This window comes from Urocampus carinirostris, chromosome 4 (genome assembly GCF_059441175.1).
Source record: "Urocampus carinirostris isolate Australia breed hairy pipefish chromosome 4, RoL_Ucar_1.0, whole genome shotgun sequence".
Lineage (NCBI taxonomy): Eukaryota > Metazoa > Chordata > Actinopteri > Syngnathiformes > Syngnathidae > Urocampus > Urocampus carinirostris.
In genome coordinates this window covers 41,187,120-41,208,173 of record NC_142352.1, presented here as the reverse complement: position 1 = coordinate 41,208,173, position 21,054 = coordinate 41,187,120, and the positions used below count along the sequence as shown (strand labels likewise).

Here is a 21,054-nt window from a genome sequence, read left to right as displayed (position 1 = left end):
GTACCCCAATCAAACCAGCAGAGGGAAGTGTAACCTTAGTTGCCGCAGGACTAAAACAGATTGTCGTGATGTACAGTAGTAGTTTTGCAACACAACTGTTGCTTTGCGCTACGCACGTTATAGTAATCCTATACCTTATGGGGCACTACTGTATTTTGTTTTGTAAAAATGACGTCGCATATCAGTGCTTAAATACGGGATTTAAATGGAAAGTGGATAATATTTAGTGCCTGCTAATGGTAAAAATAATCATTTAGCAAAGAAAGCCATTAAATATAAATACTAAGCCAAAATACATGGACTCATAAAATCATCGGTCGGGATATTTCTATTTTATATGGTAAAATCCCTACCATGCTTTTCATGTGCTGCTGCGCTGTGCTACTGCCACTGCTTTTCGTTCACATTAGAAAATATATTGTCATCTAGTGGTCAAATATTACACGCTGGGGCAAATTATTTCCCAAATTAATAGGCTAATTAATGATCAGAATGTACATGTTAACTGTAGGCGGCAGCAAACGATTTTTCCATTAAAAATTGTCGTTTTTAAAGGTGGGTTGCGTCGCTTGAGGTGTCCTCAAACAGTTGGACGTAGAATATTTGCTCTCTTAGGTATGTGCTCGTAATGCCTAACTGAGTTCGAAGAACCCTTGCGCTTTTTATTTTCCCCTGCACCTATTTGCTTTTATCTTACCTTTAGCAAAGCTGCCTAGGGCAGAACACTTTAGGTGTGAGGAATGGGGGGTAGAGGGAAGTGCTTCAGAGTGACGTCATGCTCGAGCCACTGCATATTTTTCTTGTTAGTGTTGCATGAAAATTGTGAAAGTAAGAAGAGGCTTGCTTCTCGGAACGTCCAAACGCCAAAACCCCAACCCATGATAAAAAAAAAGATTTTGGTATATGGACTGTATTCACATTGTTCTTTACAAGTCACTGAGCTTTACAATACACTTTACACATTTACACACACACTCAGGCACTGATACCTGAGTTAGCAATGCAAGGTACCCACCTGCATACTGGGGGCATTAGGGTTTCAGTGTTTTTTTCCAAGGACATTTAACGTCGGAGGAGCCAGGAATCAAACCCGCAACCTCTTTGGTCCCAACATGACCGTTCTACCTCCTGATCCAGTGATGACGTAGGCGAGAATGGGGTTTATGTGTAAATATCAATAGCACACCAATTTCTCCATTATCGTCAATTGGATTCCAAATATTAAGGCTGGGCAGAGTGATCAAAATATCAATGCTGTCAATTCTGAGATAGTACTTGAATCGGATCAATACTATTCTTTCTAGATCTATATGGTCTTGCGATTTTAACTATCACTATACTAATGTTGTTAGTGTGTCGTAAGATTATACATACAGTGGCTTGCGAAACTTTGGCCCACTTGAACTTTGTGACGTTTTGCTACGTTTCAGACTTCAAAGATGAAGATACAAAACTGTAATTTCTTGTGAAGCATCAACAATAAGGGGGACCCAAACATGAAGTGGAACATACTTTATTGGATGATTTAAACTTTTTTAACAAATAAAAAACGAAAAAGTGGGTGTGCAAAATTATCAGCTATAAGAAACATGATTTTAAAACAGAAGATAAAATCATAGAACATAAAAATCAAGAAATTTTGTTTCACAACTAAAATTAATGGATAAATTCCCCGTATATAGAAGCATTTAGTTGTTGTTATACATTTCCGGAGGTCTTTACTGTATTTTTGGCTCTCTAAAGGCGCACTACATTATATTGCGCACTTTCGAATCTCTGGCAAATTTGGGATTTTTGGGTGCGCCTTACAGGTCTGAAAAAATAATGTTTTCGTTGTCTTGTAGACATTGTTAGATTTTTATTTTCATTACATTGCTGCATTATTTTGGTTTGACTCCCTTCTTCTTTCTTAAACAATTGTAATGCAATAGTGGTGGGCCATGCATTTCTCACCTAGGACTACAGTGAAGTCCTTTAGTTTGCGAACAAACCAGCTTCATGAGTCAGCTCCTGCAAGTAAACGGCAGCTTCAGGCTTTTCACCTATCAAGAGCCGGTTTTCTTCTAGATGTTTTTTTTTCTTGGGATTGACCAATATGCATATTCTTTTCATGGATTTTATGTTGTTGACTTCGGTAACATTGCTGCCCCCTAGCTGACGTTTCCTTATGTCTGCAAGAAGTCCTCTGTGTCACCTTTTTGAAATCTGACTGGCTAAACAAACAGTTTCATCGTCACTTGTTTTGTTAAGGGGACCCTCCAGATCTGCTTATACAGGCTTCTGGGCAGATTTATGACCTTGGCAACAAGTAATGGCTGAATGAGATTGGTTAAATGCTTGAATATGAAAGTATCTATCTTTAATATGGCTTTTAATTGATCATTTTTATTTAGTTGGATTTGTTTGACTTTCACCATAGCAAACTTTAGGTTTTTTTCACATTTTGATACTTTTCCTCTAGTTGTATTATTATTATTATTATTATTATTATTATTGTTATTATTATTATTATTATTATTATTATTATTATTATTATTATTATTATTATTATTATTATTATCATTATTATTATTATTATTTCAGTGTTTCCTCATGTGGGTGGGTGCGTCACACTGGTGGGGTGTAGTTAAAAATCCTAAGGCCATTTGACGCCATCCCTATCAGTTAAGATGAGCTTCCCTTAAGCCCCTCTCCTCACATGGTTAGTCTGCGCCTTGCCATAAATTATATTTTGTTTCTCTTAGTATTCTTTTCTTGAAATTGTATTTTAACCATTATGTGTGAGTATTATGTGTTTCAGGATGTAAGGTGGGGATCAACGAGGGTATTTTATTGTTTTATTGTCTTATTGTACGCTGAATGTTTTTATAGAACACTTTGAGTGGCAATGTATTGCCTGTAAGGAGCTTTGCAAATAAATTTGATTTGATCGGTATCGATCGATACTATCCTGTATTTACTTGGATCAAATCGGCGCAGTGGTTAGCGCTTGTGCAGCACAGTTCTAAGGTCCGGGCACTCCGGTTTCTTCCCACATTCCAAAGACATGCATTTCAGGTGGATTGGCCGGTCCAAATTGTCCCTAGGTGTGAATGAGCGAGCGAGTGTTCTGTCCCTGTGTGCCCTGCGATTGGCTGGCAACCAGTTCAGGGTGTCCCCTGCCCACTGCCCGATGATTGCTGGGATGGGCTCCAGCACCCCCGCGGCCCTACTGAGGATAAGCAGTGCAGCTAATGAGATGAGATGAGAAAGCCAGAACAAAAACACCAGTATCACCCACTCCTACCAAATAGAGCTCAATGTTTTCTGAATGGTCCGCCTTCAACTTCCCTCCAGTGACGTCATAGCAGCGAGTGGGAGGAGTTCTTGACGGAAAAGGAGGACGTAAGCAGGCGGGAGGCGGCATTGAAGGTTCCGTCATCATCGCGGAGAGTCACTGCCGCCTCCGCATCCCGGAATGAGGACGCCGTTTACGACCACTGAAGACGGCGTCCGCGAAAATCCACGACTCGGATACAAAAGAGCGAGAAGGGCGTGTAGCGCCTGCTCAAGAGCCCGGCAAGGGCACGGGGCCCCACATATCGATCGCATCACCTGTTTATCTTACCTGGAACCGGAAGGATGCTCCGTGGCCACGAGCACATGTGGCGGATGTGGAGAAGATGGGGAGAAGATGGGGAGGCTGTTCCACGCATGCGGCAAGTGGACATCTTGTTCGGATGCGTGTAAGTTAGCTTTCATTACACGGATTCAGATTGTATTTAGATTTTATTTTGATATGTCCAATCTTACACTTGCGTAGGGCGCTATTTTCTTTGGAAAATGTTGGTTAGAGTCGCCTTTTTGGTCCATTTTCTAAATGCACGCTTGTTATTTAAATGTTCTAACCCTCCTCTTGCGTTAGTTTTCGGTAACACGCCCATGTTAGCGGGCTGTGTCTTAAATCAGATGTAAAATACTCTAAAACAATAATACATCGTCAATTTTCTTTCACATCTCTTGGTTACCTCGTAAGTCTTCTTTATCCGTAAAAGGTTACCTTTAGGGCTATTACGACTCATCTGTAAAATATCATTGAATATTATTTTCTAAATTTTAATATGATAAAATGTAAAACCCATCTATAGTTTTAGGGTCGGTTCCATCTCATAGATATTGATTTCAAGAACAAAGCTAGAATCGTTTTTTCAGTGATAAAACTTTAATACAAATATTAAAGAGAACGCACAACAGTTCAAAACAGAAAATATGCATTTGCAAACAAACAACAGCAAAGTTAAGGACCAAGTTGGATGACTCGTTCCAAAACAAACGAATAACAAAATTAGAGTGAACGTCTCTGTGTGGAAGAACTTGAATGTGTATGCACGTATTTGTTAAGATGTATTTGTGGCAAAAAAAGTGACTTTTAGTGTATTTTATGTGCAGATATTACTTACAGTTTATGCACAATATGTCCAGACCATGTGTGATTTAAGTGTGTGCTGTGGTTAGTGTTTTGTGATCTTGTTTTATAGCTATTACAATAGAATTGGAAACTGGATATTGTTCAAATTGACATTCCTGACAAAGTCAAGAAGCAGACATGCAAAAAACAAACGCATGTGCTATTTAAAACACTGAACGGGTCGATTGTGACCCTAACACAATAGGAGGGTTAAATTACTAATTTATTCTCAAACAAAATTAGCCCTTGCATCAGTATGCATAGATGTTAGATATTTCTCTCTGTTTTTCTATAATGGGGCTTGTGAATAAAACAAAAACAATTGTACAGAAGACAAAATTCTATTTGGGATTATTGGACTGTGAAAACAACTGTGAGGTCAAAAACAAATGACTAACTGAGTAATATAATGAACTTCTTCTTTTCCTTTTTTTAATGCTTTGTCTCCATGAAGAAAAAGCGCACAGTCTCTAGACACAAACGATCTGCTCGGGCCTGCAACAACAGAGCCTGTTCCTGTCTTTGGTTATCTAGCTGTATGAGTGTTAATCATCCATCATAAAGCTAGATAACCGAAAGTAGGAATGACCTTCAAACCTTCGGGCCAGAAGGCAGGAGAAAAGGCATGGGATGTTTCAGCTCTTGAAGTAAGTTTGCTTTTATATATATTGACATGCTTTTCAATATAATAAGTCATATTGAATATTTTCATGTTGGATTGTGAAGTACCCAAATCGGGATTATAACTTCATCTGTGTATTAGATTTGACACTGGGAATATTTTTATCCTTAAAATTCAACAAGTTATAATTGTTCTTCTTCTCTGAAGGTTATTTTCTCACGCATGATTATTTTACATTAACATTTCTCAATTGGGCGATTTGGTCATTTGTCAAGCAAAACAACTATGTAATTCATATATATATATATATATATATATATATATATATATATATATATATATATATATATATATATATATATATATATATATATATATATATATATATATATATATATATATATATATATATATATATTAGTATACATTTTTTAAATTCATTTTTTTTCATTCTCTGGAGAACTAGGCCTACTATTACTCTTTAGTAGTAGTGGTAGTTAGTCTACGGACCATTAATGCCCTGCTGACCAAGTTACAGTGACCAACAGCTTATACTGGAAAAAAAAACAACTTCTAAAAAATGTGTGTAGCACACTTTAATTTGTAGTAAAATATTCATTAGGAATTTATTCAATTATTTCCCCCCAAAATTGATATTATGTTTTGTGTAAAGTATGATTTTTGGTGAATCAAGATTAAAAATATGCTTTTACAGGTGTCAAACTGTCTCAGAAATATAAAACGACTTTTATTCGTAAACAGATATAAATAAGGAATTTAACAACTTATTTTTCCAAATACGTTTAAATGTAATTTTATGTAAAGCTATTTTGATTTCGGGTTAAAACAGAAAAAAAACACAGCTTTTAGTGTCAAAGTGGTGAATCAAAAAAAAAAAAAAAGAAAATGCATCTCCAGGTTTCGATCTGATAAATAGAAAATTACTATAATTTGTGGTTAGATATAAATTGGGAATTTAATAATTTATTTTTACCAATAAATTGATATTACAATGTATGCAAAGCTACATTCATTTATGTTTTTTATTTCTGTTTAAAACAAACTAAAACAAAAAACATCAGCTTTTAGTGTCAAAGTGGTGAATCCAAGTTACAAAAGAAATGCATCTTCAGGTGGCGAGCTATCTGAGAAATTCAACACACCAGTACTGTACAGTACACAATGAATGAATGAATGAATAAATGAATGAATGAATAATAGTTACTGCTCAGCCCTCTTCCAAAATAAAAAATGCAGAAACAAACTTTTTTGTCTTGCAAGGTGCATACAAAGCAAGAAAACTCATGCAAGGAGATGCCGCAAAGGCCTCATGGCCTAGTTAAAGCTTTGCAGTCGTGCCCACTGTTAGCATCACCATGTCAGCCATCTTGGTGCCCTCCCTGCATGTACGCCGGCGCTAAAATGCAAGCAGTCTGAATTTTCCAGCCACCATTGATTCTTCCAGGCCTGGTATGAGCTTGCTAAGTGGAGATTGGCCATGAGGTCACATTACTGAGGCCTCGCAGGTCACGCTCCCTCATTTCAGCTTTTATGAGGCCAGAGAGAAGCTTAACTAACCCGGACTGTGCAATGCTCCTCATTACAATGCAATTAGAAGCCTTCATTAGTGAAGAAAATAGCCTATAACACTTCACCTTGAATTATAATTCCAAATTTTAGTTGTTGAGTCACATTCCTGAGGACTGAATAGCTTGAAAAAGGACAGCAACCTAAACCTTTGGAGTTTAGTGATGGTTAATCATCAGGGAAAATTATACATTCCACAGACTCAACAATGTCAGAGTATAGAATATTTTATATTTCGCAATTATCCTTATAATATTCACCAAGTAATTTTGATTGAATGTTTTTCTATATTAAACTTTCTTTATGTTAGCATTATAACCTATTTTCCAAAAAGAGTAAAGAATAATAGAGTGTTTCAAGAATGTTTAGGAAGGATCTTTTTTATTAAATATTTAATGTTTTTAAACAACTATTATTTTTTTATTATTTATTTATCCCATTTTTTTCATAATTTAGAGCAAGGTTGCTCAAACGTTTTGAGTCGTAGGGCACATTGGTTTGAAAATATTTGGACAGGGCCTGGGACGGGGGAAAAATAGCTGATTGATGTATTCAATTTTTTGCTTACGCCGATAGGGAGTCTTGAATCAGATACCTTGGCAATACATTTGGAAAACAACAAATAAAAATAAACTGTAATAATTTACGACTCAAAACTATGAGAGTAATAGCAAAGTACAATATTTTATTTTTAAGCACCGTATTTGATCGTTTGCATTGAAAAACTTGATGCATTAGGGCTACTTCTGAACTGATTTTTTTGCATTCTTTGGCGACATCCATTGGACATATTAAAAACTGCAGGTTTTGTTTGACAAGAATGGTAAATGGTCTGCATTTATATAGCGCTTTTCAAGTCAATGAAGACCTCACAAAGCGCTTTACAATGTGCTTCACACTTACCCATTCACACACACACACTCACACAGCAATAGGGAGTCAGCCATGCAAGGCGCCTACCTGCTTATTGGGGGCATTAGGGATTTAGTGTCTTGCCCAAGGACACTTCGACATATAACACGGAGGAATCGAACCTGTGACCTCTTGACTAGAAGTGGCTTATGTTTTTTCCTATGCTTCTCTCTTCATCGTCGGCCAGAATAAATCTGTTGGCGGGCCGTAGTTTGAGTTACACCCTGTCTTGGAAGCTACCATATTATTATTCAAATCGTTTACTTTGCAAAGTGCATCAAACCATGCATGGATAATGCTTAAAATGCACTTCATTGATCTATATTACAATGGAATGCAAATGTTTTTATTTTTGTTTCTATAGGAAATGTAATTATAATAATAATAATAATAACAACAACAACAATAATATTATTTGATGAATACGTTTCAAACGTTGACAAAATACAATACCTGTACATTTTAAAAATGTTTATCTTTTGTAAAATCAAGATTAATGAAGCCAACATCTGTACCCTTTATTCTGAATGTTTCTAATTATTTTAACTGTTTACGTCTGTTTTCGTTTTTAGGATTAAAAAAAAAAGAAAAATAAATGCACCCCGAACTAAATTAATCCCGGCAGGCTTCCCATTTGGGACATAAAACAAAATGAAGAAAAGAACCGAAGTGTTGAAATTAGTAGGTTATTTTAACCATGCTTTTAAATATGGAGTAAAAAAGATGACGTGTGCAAAATGGGCTCGATCTTTTTCAATATGGGTGGCTCCCTTAGCGTTCATCCGTCAACAGCAATCTTTTGTGCTCCATGGAAATTGTATTTTATTGATTTTCAATTCTGTTTTGAAATTACAAAAATTAAACGGACGAAACTTTTAAAAAATACTCTGCAAACTATCGCAACTACACTTAATTAACATAATTGCATAATAACGAGAGACGCTGCAAATTTTAAGGCACAGCGGCAACAATTTTCAATTTTCAATTTTCAATAACACGCACAAATAATGCTTGCTTTTACATATTGCGTTTGTATTGCATTGATTTCTGACGTCATTTTTCGTCTGTTATAAAGGGCCTACACCGTAAAACTACATTTGCGGTACATTGGCTGAACATTTTATCCATGTGAAGTATTTTTTCTTCGTTTTTTTAAACTTCCTGTTCTAGTAAAATTGGAAAAACAATACAACAATGATAAAATTGACTCCTCGGGCAGCTGATTTTTTTTTTTTTTTGCTTTAAGGATCTTTTGGCTGAAACAAATCTTTAAATTGGTGATGTATTAAAAAATCTAAAATGAACAACATTATATGTGAATGTTTAGATTAATTACAAGATTACAAACATGGATATTTTAAATTGACAAAATAATATTCCTGTTAAGAGGACATTTTACTTTGATAAAAACATTACATAATTGACTACACTCTTCAGTAACTGTTTTGACTCTCTACAGCGCAATACTTTTTAAATGGTAAAAACATATGTTTCAAATAAAAAACGAAAAAAAAAACAAAAATTGAATTGCACACATGTTGATACTTTTCTAATACAATAATAATACTCAATGAGTATTCAAATCTGTTTGGTGTTTTGACAATTAATTGACAAAATTTGATTTATATGTCACCTGTTTAAAGTACAACTAACTTAAATTAAAAATACCATAAATTAAATACATTTTTCCTAATCCATTCCACTGTTTGTATTTGTGTTCATTGTATATATCCCAGTGGAATTTTGGACAAAAAAGAGACTGTAGTCGAATAACCAGAGTTAATTTTTACGCCAGAAATTAGGGACCATATGTTAAAGTTTACTCTTTAAGTGTCAATATTATTGAGTACCTTATAAACAGTGTTAAATTAAAGAGTAAACTTTTGACATAACCTCAATGAAAATATGGTCTTTATCTACAAAGTGTTAATTTAACCCTTAGCAGATTTGCCTATCACCGAAAAGTCTCCACAGGAAATGGTGCCCCTACAACCCTAGTGGTTAAGGGATCCAACCAACCAATACATTAAAAAAAATAACAGTAACATAACAAGTGTTAATTTAAAACTTGTAGTTAAGGTACATATGTTAGCTGAGGTAGTCTTAAAGTTGAATTAACATTACTAAGCTTAAAAAAACTGTTAAATTAACTGTTAAAGAGTTTTATGGCCTGTTTACCACTAAGAAAAGCACTGGCGTGTACCTTTCTTTTATAATGACTCCTTTGCTGCATAAACAGTAATGAATGAATATCCTTTAGCAGTAGTTATAAATGTAAATGTAAATGCTCTTCATTGAGACAGCTCTTTACAAAAGTCCTTTCGGAGTACCAAAGTGCTTTACAGTATATAAAAAAGAGAAGCAATAAGTAAAAACCAAACGAAAAATAAAAACAATAAAGGACAATAAAACAATAAAATACTTTCCCTAGGTCAGGACAGCTTAAAAACAATTTCATTTTTTTGCTAGAAGACGCAACTGAAAGAAGCTTGTCCCTACAACATTGCTGATATGTTTGTCAAACTGGAATTGACTGTCAAAAGTCACACTCAGGTTTCTGACGGTTGAATTAAACTTAGAAGACAAGGAGCTGAGGCCGGCCATCAGTTTTTTTTTTTATTTAAATAAAGACAATTTCTGGCCAAACAACTGCTTAAAATAAATGCACTGAAATGGTGCTGTACGCAATATGGAACTTTCTTACTTGCTGATGCCATTTTCTTACTTGTGTCATCATTGCAGCCTCAGTCAAGCGCCTTTTGTAGCACGTGCAAGTACGTGCATTTCTTAGATCTGCTTGAATAAACTTCTTTTACATCTTTTTTAAGGTTAGGGTTGGCGTTTGGAGTGTAGTTGAAACAGGCCATTGCACATAAGCCGGACCAGAGGAAAAAAATAGCTAGAGTCTTAAATCTGATACCTCGGCAGTACATGAGGAAAATAGAAAACATAAGCCAATCAATTTTTTCTCATTTGCAGTTGTGTTTTATTTTATTTTACTTATAAAGGGACCAGTTCATCGAATTGGTTTTGAAACACACAAAATAGGCAAAAAAATATTTTTGCGGATAAAGAAAAATGATTGAGAGGAATAGAAATGTAATACTGAATCTCCTTTCTTAATCACTGAATTTGATCCTTTGCTGTGAAACACTCTATGCAATAGGGCTACTCCAGAAGTATCTAATTGCATGAAATGTAATATCTTGATAAATAAAATGTATTTAAAAAAGAAAGAAAAAAGCATAAGACCGAAAAATGCTGGCTATGGGTGCAATGAAAAATGTAGCTTCTATGGAGGTACACAGGGACACAGGCTAAGAAATCAGGGTGAGTGCAATCATATTGCCTTGAAAAAATACTTCTATTTCAAATCAAATAATATCGGGACGGGCCTTTCCACAAATGTTTGATGAATGGTAGTCAGCATATACAGTTAAATTAGGTGGAGTGGCTCATGGCTTTGGTGACATCCAGTAGATAAATTAAAAACTGCAGGTCATTGTTTGACTAGAAGGGGCTGATTTTTTTTCTTATGCTTCCCTCAGCATCATCTCGCGGACCGGATTAAATCTTTTAGCAGGCCTGATACAGCCAGCGGGCCATAGAGTGCCCTCAAAAGGTATTTGCACCTTTCGTAAATTCTGTTTTCCTCAAATTTATCACATTCAGTCTATCAAACCAATTTTAATATCAAACAGATCAAACCCAAGGAAATACAAAATTCAGTTTTGAAATCTTGAATCCATTTATTAAGGCACAAGAACATTAAAACCCATCTGGCCAGATGTGAAAAAGTAATTAGCCCCCAACCCCAACCCTTGTAAAATCACAAAGTAATTGTGAATAACCACAGTTTTGGGAAAGGTGAGTTCAATTCCACAGGCTACACGCAAAATTGAATGCCACCACCAGTGTTGAATCAAGAAAGCTCTTAAATTGAATCCGATAGACAAAATGAAGTATGCTACAAAATCTCAAGAACACAATTAACATGCCAAGATCCACAAAAAATCCAGGAGAAATTAGAAAAAAGATTGAATCCATCAGTCCAGAAAAGCCCACAGATCCAATTCTAAGACTGTAGGGCTTCAGCAAAGGACTATCAGATAAATTATCCACAAATGGAGAAAACTAGAGAAAGTGGCTGACCTTCCCACAAGTGATCGACCAAATAAGATTACTCCAAGAGCGCGACGACAGCTCATCCAGGAGATTACAAAAGAACCTAAAAAAACAGCCAAGGAACTGAAGTCCTTGCTGTACTCATGCTCACTAAAAGACAGACAATAGCCATAAATGGTATCTGTGGAAGAGTTCCCTGGCCGAAACAACAGCTGTCACAAAAAAAACACAAAGAGTCGTCTCACATTTGCCAAAAAGCATCTTGATTATCCTCAAGCCCTTCGGAGAAATATACTGTGGTCTGAAGAAAGGTGTGCAGCCCGTACACCTGGCGTAAAAATGGCAAATCAGGAAAGCGGGAAATACTTTTTTACGGCACTGTAGTTTGGCGACCCCTGTCACAATATGTTTTTAGTGCGACTGAGTTGTGTCAACGCGCCACTCGGCTCATTCGATGTTGATAAACGCGCGGTTGGTCGTGCGCATTATCATTCTGGACGAGGCCTCGCTCCACAATAGTTGCTTTGTGCTTCCCTTGACAAAGGCCGCCTTGCGTCGTGTCTGTGCCAGTGTGTGCATGTGTGTGTATTGTGTGCGTTTGTGCGTATGTGTGTGAAGGCTGCAGGATACAAGGTGGGAACCAGCATCCAGACAGCAGCAGACGTGTCTTCAGAAATCGGCTTTGTTTTAGTGCCTCTTTATGTCTGTGACAGTCTTTCTCACGGTAGTGAGAATGTGTGTGCACTTTGTGCATCGCATATCATTTCAGTTGTAATTCATAAAGTGTCAGCGTTTGAGTTTGCTCAATATGTAAATGTAGTACATTGACAGGGCCTTATCACATTTTTATATCAAGCCCGTAGAATACCGGACTGGAAGACGCACCTAAAAACCCCAATTTCACCAGAAATTCAAAAGTGCGCTATAGTTACCATATAATTTGTGGAAAAGATTAGTAATGCATGCTAAGCATCCATTACCTTGCATTCTTGTATTTGAGCAATTGTTATGCAATTGTTGATTAAATCAGTAAAAAATGCAAAACTCAATGCAATGGGAATCAAACCCAAGTAGTGACATTGAGAGTGCCAACATTTAACCAGCAAACCTGATCTCATTATCACCCTATTTTTACATATGGTGTCACTGATTTGCATAGTGCATTCTAACAGATAAACTAGACTCCACACTTCTTCATCAATAAATGTTAGAGAGTGGAGAAAACAGAAAGTATTTCAACAAAATATTATACAAGCCACTTTACGTACAAAAACAAATTAAAGCGAGAGATTATGGATGCACAGGTGAAGAAGTGGAGAGAATATTCATACTATCATAATGGGCTAGGAAATCTGTGGTAACCGTGAGTAAAAATAGAGTCATCATAGGATAAGGTCTAATGTCATTTCTGATGTTATCTTTGTTATTGGTGGTCAAGTGTTGGTGCTCTCCCCTTTAGAGTTGATAAAAACAAACAAAATATGTCTTTTCTTTACAAAAACTTTACAAAAAGGTCATTTTGTACAAAACAATCAGGATCCATCCATCTATTCTCTGTGCCACTTATCCGCCAGTAGGCGCTGTAGCCCATCCCCGCTATCTTCAGGCAGTGGGCAGAGCACACCCTGAACTGGTGACCAGCTAGTCGCAGGGCACAACTAGGAGAGTTGGATTTTATTCATCCAAGTAATGGATCAGTCCATTTCTGACACCATTTCAGATCATTATTGACCAAAGTGTGTTTAGAGTGTACAATTAGACATACAATTCATTATAAAAGGAAACTCTTAATTAATTGATGAATATTCAGGTGTATTACATTTTATCCGTGCCCATTAAAAGCAACTAGGCATGTGATGAGCAATTATTTGAGTCAACTCAAAACTTCTGTTCGACAATAAGATGTTTCATTTTGTTAAAACTGACATTGAGCAATCTGAGAAATGCAGACAAATCTCCCTGGTTTGTTTATTTGAGGGCGGCCATCTTATTGAGTGAGACCGACATTATCACACGTGTCAAGGCTGAGATTTAGAAAATTGATGAGCCCTGATTGGTCGTTATTGATTTATATATAATGTATCCGCACTCTGAGGTGGAATAAAATCTGACTTGTAATGAAAAGATGTTAGCTTTCTCTCCATTTGTTTTTTCTATAAAGGTCTGAGTGAATAAAATAAAAAGATTGTTACAACTTGTAAATTCTAGGTTTACCCAGATATAATATAAAGTGTAAGAGTTATATTTTAAACCTGAGTGTGGTGGAGCAAAGAACTAAGTCAACACAACGTAAGAGTCAAACAAAAGGATAGGCGTGTTAAATAACAAATTTGGCATTACAGAACAGGAACTTCAAATAAACAATTACAGTAATTTCAGGACGAGGCCTAGGGACGAGGTGAAGTAAGCCCAACAAAGGAACTTAATAAAACAGCCACGGAGGAAACCAGCTAAACAACCCAAGTTAACTTCCCACCAGTAGCAGCAAGTCCCTGACAAACGATAAAGCTCTAACCAATAAATTACAAGGGTGGCATACCCTCTCTAGCATGGTGTGTATAACAAAATATCTGACCTTACCAAAATACCAATCTGTAGTAGTGTGCATCTAGGGGGTGTTAAGGAGAATGAGCTACAAAAAAAAACAGGGTGCTTTTATGCTAAACTATTTGGGCAACAAATAGTAGGTAACAGTTGGTGATAACTGATGGGCAGAATTAGGAAATGGGGTTGCAGTTCCATCAAGGGCGTGGCAGTAGCAGGGCAGCAAACTGATGATTTGATGACTGAAAAACAAGAAGGAAAAAAAGAACGCACCACCCCAAGGCAGCACATACCATAACAAATATTGTTTGGGTTTTTACAGTTCAAATAGTTTTTTTAAGCAAGATCTACCTGAACAAGATCTGCTGATATCTCTCACTGCAGCCAGTAGGACGCAGCAGCTGCTGATTCCGTCGTAATCCGGGATCAATCTGATGATCACCCACCAACTTGTTCTCGTCTTTGTAACACTGACAGGGGACCTTTCACACCTCTTTTTCCCCCACAGTCGAGTAGGTCAGAGCTGTTAAGACCCTCAATAGGGGTGTGTGTTCGGCATTTATTGCTTTTAACCGAAGCATGTTGATCGTGATCAATATTAGAATTATAGGACACATTGTTTCAAATACATATTCATGGGGCCCAAATATTTGACCAAATCACAATTGGAATTACACCAGATGTTGCCTAAAAACTGCAGGTTATTAAAATGAGGCTAATGTGGTCGTTTTTCGTTTTTGTTTTCACCCCTCCAATGCATTAAAACTCATATCCAATTAGTGATTAAAATTTCCACCATTAAAATTAAATATCAGTTCTTTAAAATCAAAGTCAACAACATAAAATCCCTGAAAAAAAAAATAATTTTGAGCAATCACAAGACACATCTTTATTCGCCAAAAATGAGTAAAGCGCTGCATAAACAATTAAGTGGCTCTGGTATCTGCACTCACGTCGTACCATAGAGTGTATGCCAGTCCATTTCGAGTACTCGGCCCTCTAGTGGTAGCGTCTGGAAATTCTTGTAACTTTTTTTTGCCTGAAAAGACATATCGTGTCTGGAATTTCTAGTAAGGTCCCCGATTCGAGACCGGGTGGTATCATATGTTGGCCTGGGGAGGGATGGGCGCCACCAGGCTGTACTTGCCCAAGACACACCACCGGAAATGGTGCCCCTATGACCATAGTGGTTAAGTGAACCAACCAGCTAACCAGAGTAGCTCTTATGCAGAGGGGTAACTGTATACTGTTACACTATTAAAGCTTTAAAGGTGCTGGAAACTCCAAATACGGTGTTAACCCTTCAATATATATTTAAACATGATGACCGTAAAGTGCTGTCAAAAGTTAATGCCTTAAAGCCGCGTTAACTGTCAAGTTTGCAAACAATAACTTTTTTAAAAATTACTGTCGAACGTTTAAAGCTGCTTAAAACTTGAGATTAACGTTTGAAACAGCTTTGAATCTTCAGTTTAAATTCTAAACCTGCCTTAACTAAAGTGTTATTGAACGTTAAAAGCTTTAAAATTGCCCATCAGTCAGCTCACAAGATGGATTTTTGTATGTTCAAGCTTCAAATCTTCACCTTCTGTGAAAAAGCTTTAGTTTCTTTGACTGTTTACATCCTCCTTTAAACTCTCTTGGTAATGATCTGTCAATACTTAAAATTTTAAACCTTATTTAACTATTGAGATAAATCCTTAAAGATGCTTCAACTCTACAGATTATGCTTTAAACCCATGCTACAAATTTCAGTAAAGTGCTGTCAAAACTTAGATTTAACTACAGCATTTACGTTTAAGAACCACCTTTCATTTTTTTGATTTTTACAACAGAACAAATGATAAGGAAAGCTGTTCAAGTAAGTTTAAAGATTTAACTCAGGATTATAGTTGCCTTAAAGCTTAAAGTTTTGACACTTATGTAAATTGTACAATAATTATACGAGCATCCTGGGACGCATTTCCATTCTCTTCCGCCAGTGACTCAGACATGCCCTTAAGTTCAAGTTCACAAGATCGAAATGTCTGCACTCTTCATTCACTGTGTCGCCTCCCCATTTAAGACCTCAACCTCTTTGGGGAGTTAAGATGACAGAGAGGCCGTGGCGTCGTTATGGTAGCGGGTCGGACGCTCCAGAAATGTGTCGGTGAAAGGGACAGCCTGTCACAAACACACATAGAGCGAGAAGAAAGAGGGGAGACGGAGGGTCCCCCACAACAGCTGTGCTCAAATTCCCCCCTGTCCACCCGGCGGCACCCCAAAAGTATACGACCACCCGCCCGATCGCTCGCCCCTCCCACCCGCTAGGCCTTTCGAAAAGCGCCGACCCTGGGAACGCGCGGCATTGTAGCGTTTTTATCTTAGTTTAGAAGGAAAAAGTTGGAAGATTTGTGGAGTCGAATTGCAGTTAGCTCAAATTACCCAGAAGAGAACAACGAGGTCCACCAAAAGAAAAAAAACATAAATTTATCTCAACTTTCAATTTTATTGTTAAATATGCGATATAGCAGAGATAAGATCACTAAGAGCAAGGTAAAAAAAAGAGAATTATGAATATAAAAACGTAAAAATGTATAAGGTTTAGGATAAAGTTATGTGTAAAGTATAACCAGACTCTAAATAGAGCCGTTTTGCACTGATTTGGTGGAAGGTGAAGGGCAGAGAGAGCGTTCTGACATCTTGATGGAAGAAGCTATCCTTAAGCCTGCTTGTTCTGGCTCTGAGACTCTGCAGTCTATTCTGTGATGTCAGCAGGTTGAAGAGGCTGTGAAATGGGTGGGTAGAGTCACCTGAAACTCTGGTTCCTTCTACGGGTGAGGTAGGAATAGAAGATGTCCAGGAAGGGCGTGAGGGTGACACTAGTGAACTTTTCCGCTGTTCTGACAATGCTCTGCAAAGTCTTTCGGCAGGACACCTTGGAGGCGCTATACCACGCGGTGATGCAGTCTGTCAGAATGCTCTTGATGGTGCATCTGTAGGATGAGAGCATGATTGGGGTCGGGACACTTGCTCTCATGAGTTTGTGGAAAAGTACAGGTGGTGATGGGCTTTTTTTGGACAGGGATGTCCTGTTATGGCTCCAGTACAGGTCCTTGCTGATATGCACACTCATGTACTTGACATTGCTCACCCTTTACAACGCAGTACCGTTGATCTCGATTGGGACATGCTCGGTGTTTGCCTTTGTGAAGTCTACAGAAATTTTATTGGTCTTCTCCACATCCAGGTGGAGATTGTTGTTATTACAACATTGCGTCAGCCTTCTCACTTCACTACTGTAGGTTGTCTCATTGCCATTGTTGATAAGAACCGCTACAGTTGTGTTGGCCATAAACTTAATGAAGAGGTTGGAGCTGGATGTTGGGGTGCAGTCGTGGTTAAGCAGAAGGAAGTGGAGGGGGCTCAGCACCCACCCGTGGAGGGGCCCTGTGTTTATCATGATGGTGCTGGAGATGTTGCTGCTCACCCCAATTACCATATTTAGTTTTTATGAAAGAACCTCATGTTTACTTTCATTCAGGGTTGATGAATTTTGACAAAAATTAATAACATTTCAACAAGATGGAAATTTGAATGAGATAAGTTTTCTGGAGTGCTTTGAAAAAGGGTAGGTATATTGTTCAAAGTGAAATCAGCTAATGAGAAAAATGAGTAGAAATTTTTATTGCATGTTTGAAAAGTATGACCCCAGCACCAATCCGCAGTTATGTCCCTTTTTCTGTTGCTACAAGTACCTTGTGAGCGAAAAGGAGACACAGTTGTTTCAGTCTTCTATAGCTTTCTCTCTTTTTAGAGAGAGAGAGTGAGGTGATCGCTCCGGGTGCTTTGGTCGAGCGACAGAGGCGCGTGGGACAAGATTTGTCTTTGAGACATTTTTCGGTGCACGAGGCACAAGCGTCTTTGAGATGTTTTTCGGTGCTTGTGGTCCTAGGTACCGGAAAAGGACGAAGCGGTACTTGTACCCTGCCTTTAAAGGTCTTGTTGACTACTGAAATTGTGTTATTTGAACCTGCAACTTGACTTCCACTCAAGGCAGGGTATTTGTTGCTTCATTCAAAACAAAGATCTCTCGAGGCCAAAATAGAACCATTATCATCAAACACACCATAATGAAATACTCTGAATTAGAGAGGCTTGTATAAAAACTCCGTATACATAAATCACGAATCATGACTTATGACACAAAGACATAGTGCTCAATGGCTTCGATTCCTGTTGCATTCAATGTTTTGCCATTGTGGTCAGTGATATTTTTGAATCAATAAATCATCTTATATTTACAATAAATTTCTACTGTAAAACCTTGTGTATAACCCACACCATTTAAACACGGGTACATACGGTGGGTGTCAAAAATTATATAACTTGTTCCCTTACACTTGAATCCAGCATTTTCTGATTGATTTTCTAAATAGATTGTTTATAAAACATGTGTGAAAATTATAAGTTGTATCTTGATTTTTCCTTAACCAAATGAAAAAAATAATTCATGTTAAGGATTACAGATTAAATACCATTTTTCTCAAGCAAAAAAAAAAAAAATCTATCTTAGTCTTGAACTTTGTTCTGTCACTCTGGAATTATTTTCCACAAGTGTTATTTTGAAGTGAATATTAAAGTTTTAACTTATTTTTTTTTTTTGTATTTTCAGAAAAAAACACCATGTTGCTGACCATCATCCAAGAGGCTACCAAACATTTAAGAACAATTGACAGCAAACTTTGTACACAAACGAATAAAACAGCAATTTGAAAGAAAAATGATTCTGAATGGTGCAATTTAATGTCATGTCAATGTTTGGGAACACGATGAAATAAATGCTGCTATATTGTCAATTACCGAATGGTTCCATTCTTTGTATAATTTTGCATTTCAAGGTAAAATAATTGCTTATAGAAAACTATGATTTTCTTCGGCTCCCTTATTTTAAAATGTAACCGGAAGTTTGTTAGATATCAATAAAGATGTGTAAGTAAACGTGAACGTGTTCTGACCTAAGACAGATGAGGGCTTAAAGTTGAGCGCCATTTTGATTCATGATGTTCTGAAGAGGTCTTTTGAGCGTGACAAGAGATAGACAATTGACCACAAGATGTCCTAAGCGAGTGGGACAGAAGGGTCGTGACCTTTGGCTCTCCCGGGGCGCAGCTTGACCTTACACACGTGCTGCTCCCTAACAAGGCACCCCCACAAGCTTGACCCTCAACAAATTGATTCTGCAAGGGGGTCCATCATATGGCCGCCGTCTTGTTCACTTTGCTTCTTCATGAGCTTTAAGGAGAAAATTGTTGCAAATTGTTTTCTGTAACTGACTCTCATCTGCAGTTATCTTTTTTGAATTTTATTGTCGTGCTCGGGTGAAAACGAATACATTGTAATGGCTTCACATAATCAGGATACAGGATGTAATTGTATTCTGTTATTTTAACAGCGAAAAACCAGACTCAATCAAATTCAAAGTATAATTCTTAGAAATGGGATTACTTTGCAGGATTAAAATTGTATTCAAAAGCATTGTTATGATGTACACTACATGGGTTAATATAGTACCTAGACCAGGGATGTCAAACTGGCGGCCTGCGAAATTACGCTGAGAGAAGCGCAAGAGAAAAATGAGCTGCGGGTCAAAATGTGTCCAGTTGATGTTGCCAAAGCCAGGTGCCTCTCACAAAGACGATTTACTTGTATTTCTTTCTCTCCTTTCCTTTTTCCCTCTATCTCAGTGTCTCTCTCTGTCTCTCTTTTTCCCTTTCTTTGTTCATCTTTGTCTCTTTCTCTCCCAGTGTGTGACCGGACCAGAACGGAGGCAGGAAGGGAGAACTCAATTGCGTACGATCAAAGCTTTTATTTACCAAAATAAAAGTTGTCCAAAAACTCCGGGACAAAACAGAACAAAAACATTCTTACACTCAGAATGGTCAGGTACAGGTTTCCTCCGACTTAAACTAAACAGGACAAGGCATAACAGAACAGAAAAGGTGTATGAGCCAACACCCGCAATACCCACAACCCAACCTTAAATAGCAGCCACGCAATTAGCTGATCTGCTTCAGCTGGTGCCCAGGGGGCGGGGCAGACCGGTCGCCACGGCGACCATGACATAGCCCCCCCCTTTAAGGGACAGCTCCTGAGGTCCCCAAAAAGAAAAAATTACTACCTCGCGCCCCGGAATGGTTCGACGCTCACGATTGGGGCAACCCCGCTCCCTCCTCCGAACACGCAGGAACGGGGAGAGGCAGGCGCTATCTGCGTCGGGCGAATAGGAATCGGCGCTCGGCAGGGGGGGTCCGGCGGGCAAACTGGACAAACGAAAACAGGACAGGTAAAAACAAGGGAGTCGGACAGGCAGAATCAGAACCGGCAAACAAGACAGAATCAGAACCGGCAAACAGGACAGGTAAACAAGGGAGTCGGACAGGCGGAATCAGGGGAGTCGGAATCAGGACAGGCAAAACAGGAGAGTCGGAATCAGGACAGGCAAAACAGGAGAGTCGGAATCAGGACAGGCGGAAAAAGCAGAGTCGGACTCAGGACAGGCAGAATCAGAAGAGTCGGACTCAGGACAGGCAGAATCAGGAGAGTCGGACTCAGGGCAGGCAGAATCAGACAGGACAGGCAGAATCAGAACCGGCAAGACAGGAGAGGCAGAATCAGAACCGGCAAAAACAGGAGAGTCGACTCAGAACAGGCAAACAGGAGAGTCGACTCAGAACCGGCAAACAGGAGAGTCGACTCAGAACCGGCAAACAGGACAGGCAGAATCAGACAGGACAGGCAGAATCAGAACCAGCAAAAACAGGAGAGTTGAATCAGA

The 21,054-nt window shown here is 38.0% G+C and overlaps 1 long non-coding RNA gene across 2 annotated transcripts; it reads left to right on the top strand.

The window, feature by feature from the left end:
• The first annotated feature begins 3,406 nt into the window (after positions 1–3,406).
• On the top strand, positions 3,407–19,075 carry LOC148367592 (uncharacterized). Of its 2 annotated transcripts, XR_015850348.1 has the most exons (4): positions 3,407–3,725; positions 4,902–5,094; positions 11,117–11,190; positions 18,892–19,075. It is a non-coding gene; the product is annotated as an uncharacterized LOC148367592 (long non-coding RNA). The 2 variants fall into 2 exon arrangements; XR_015850347.1 differs by lacking the exon at positions 11,117–11,190.
• Positions 19,076–21,054: the final 1,979 nt, after the last annotated feature.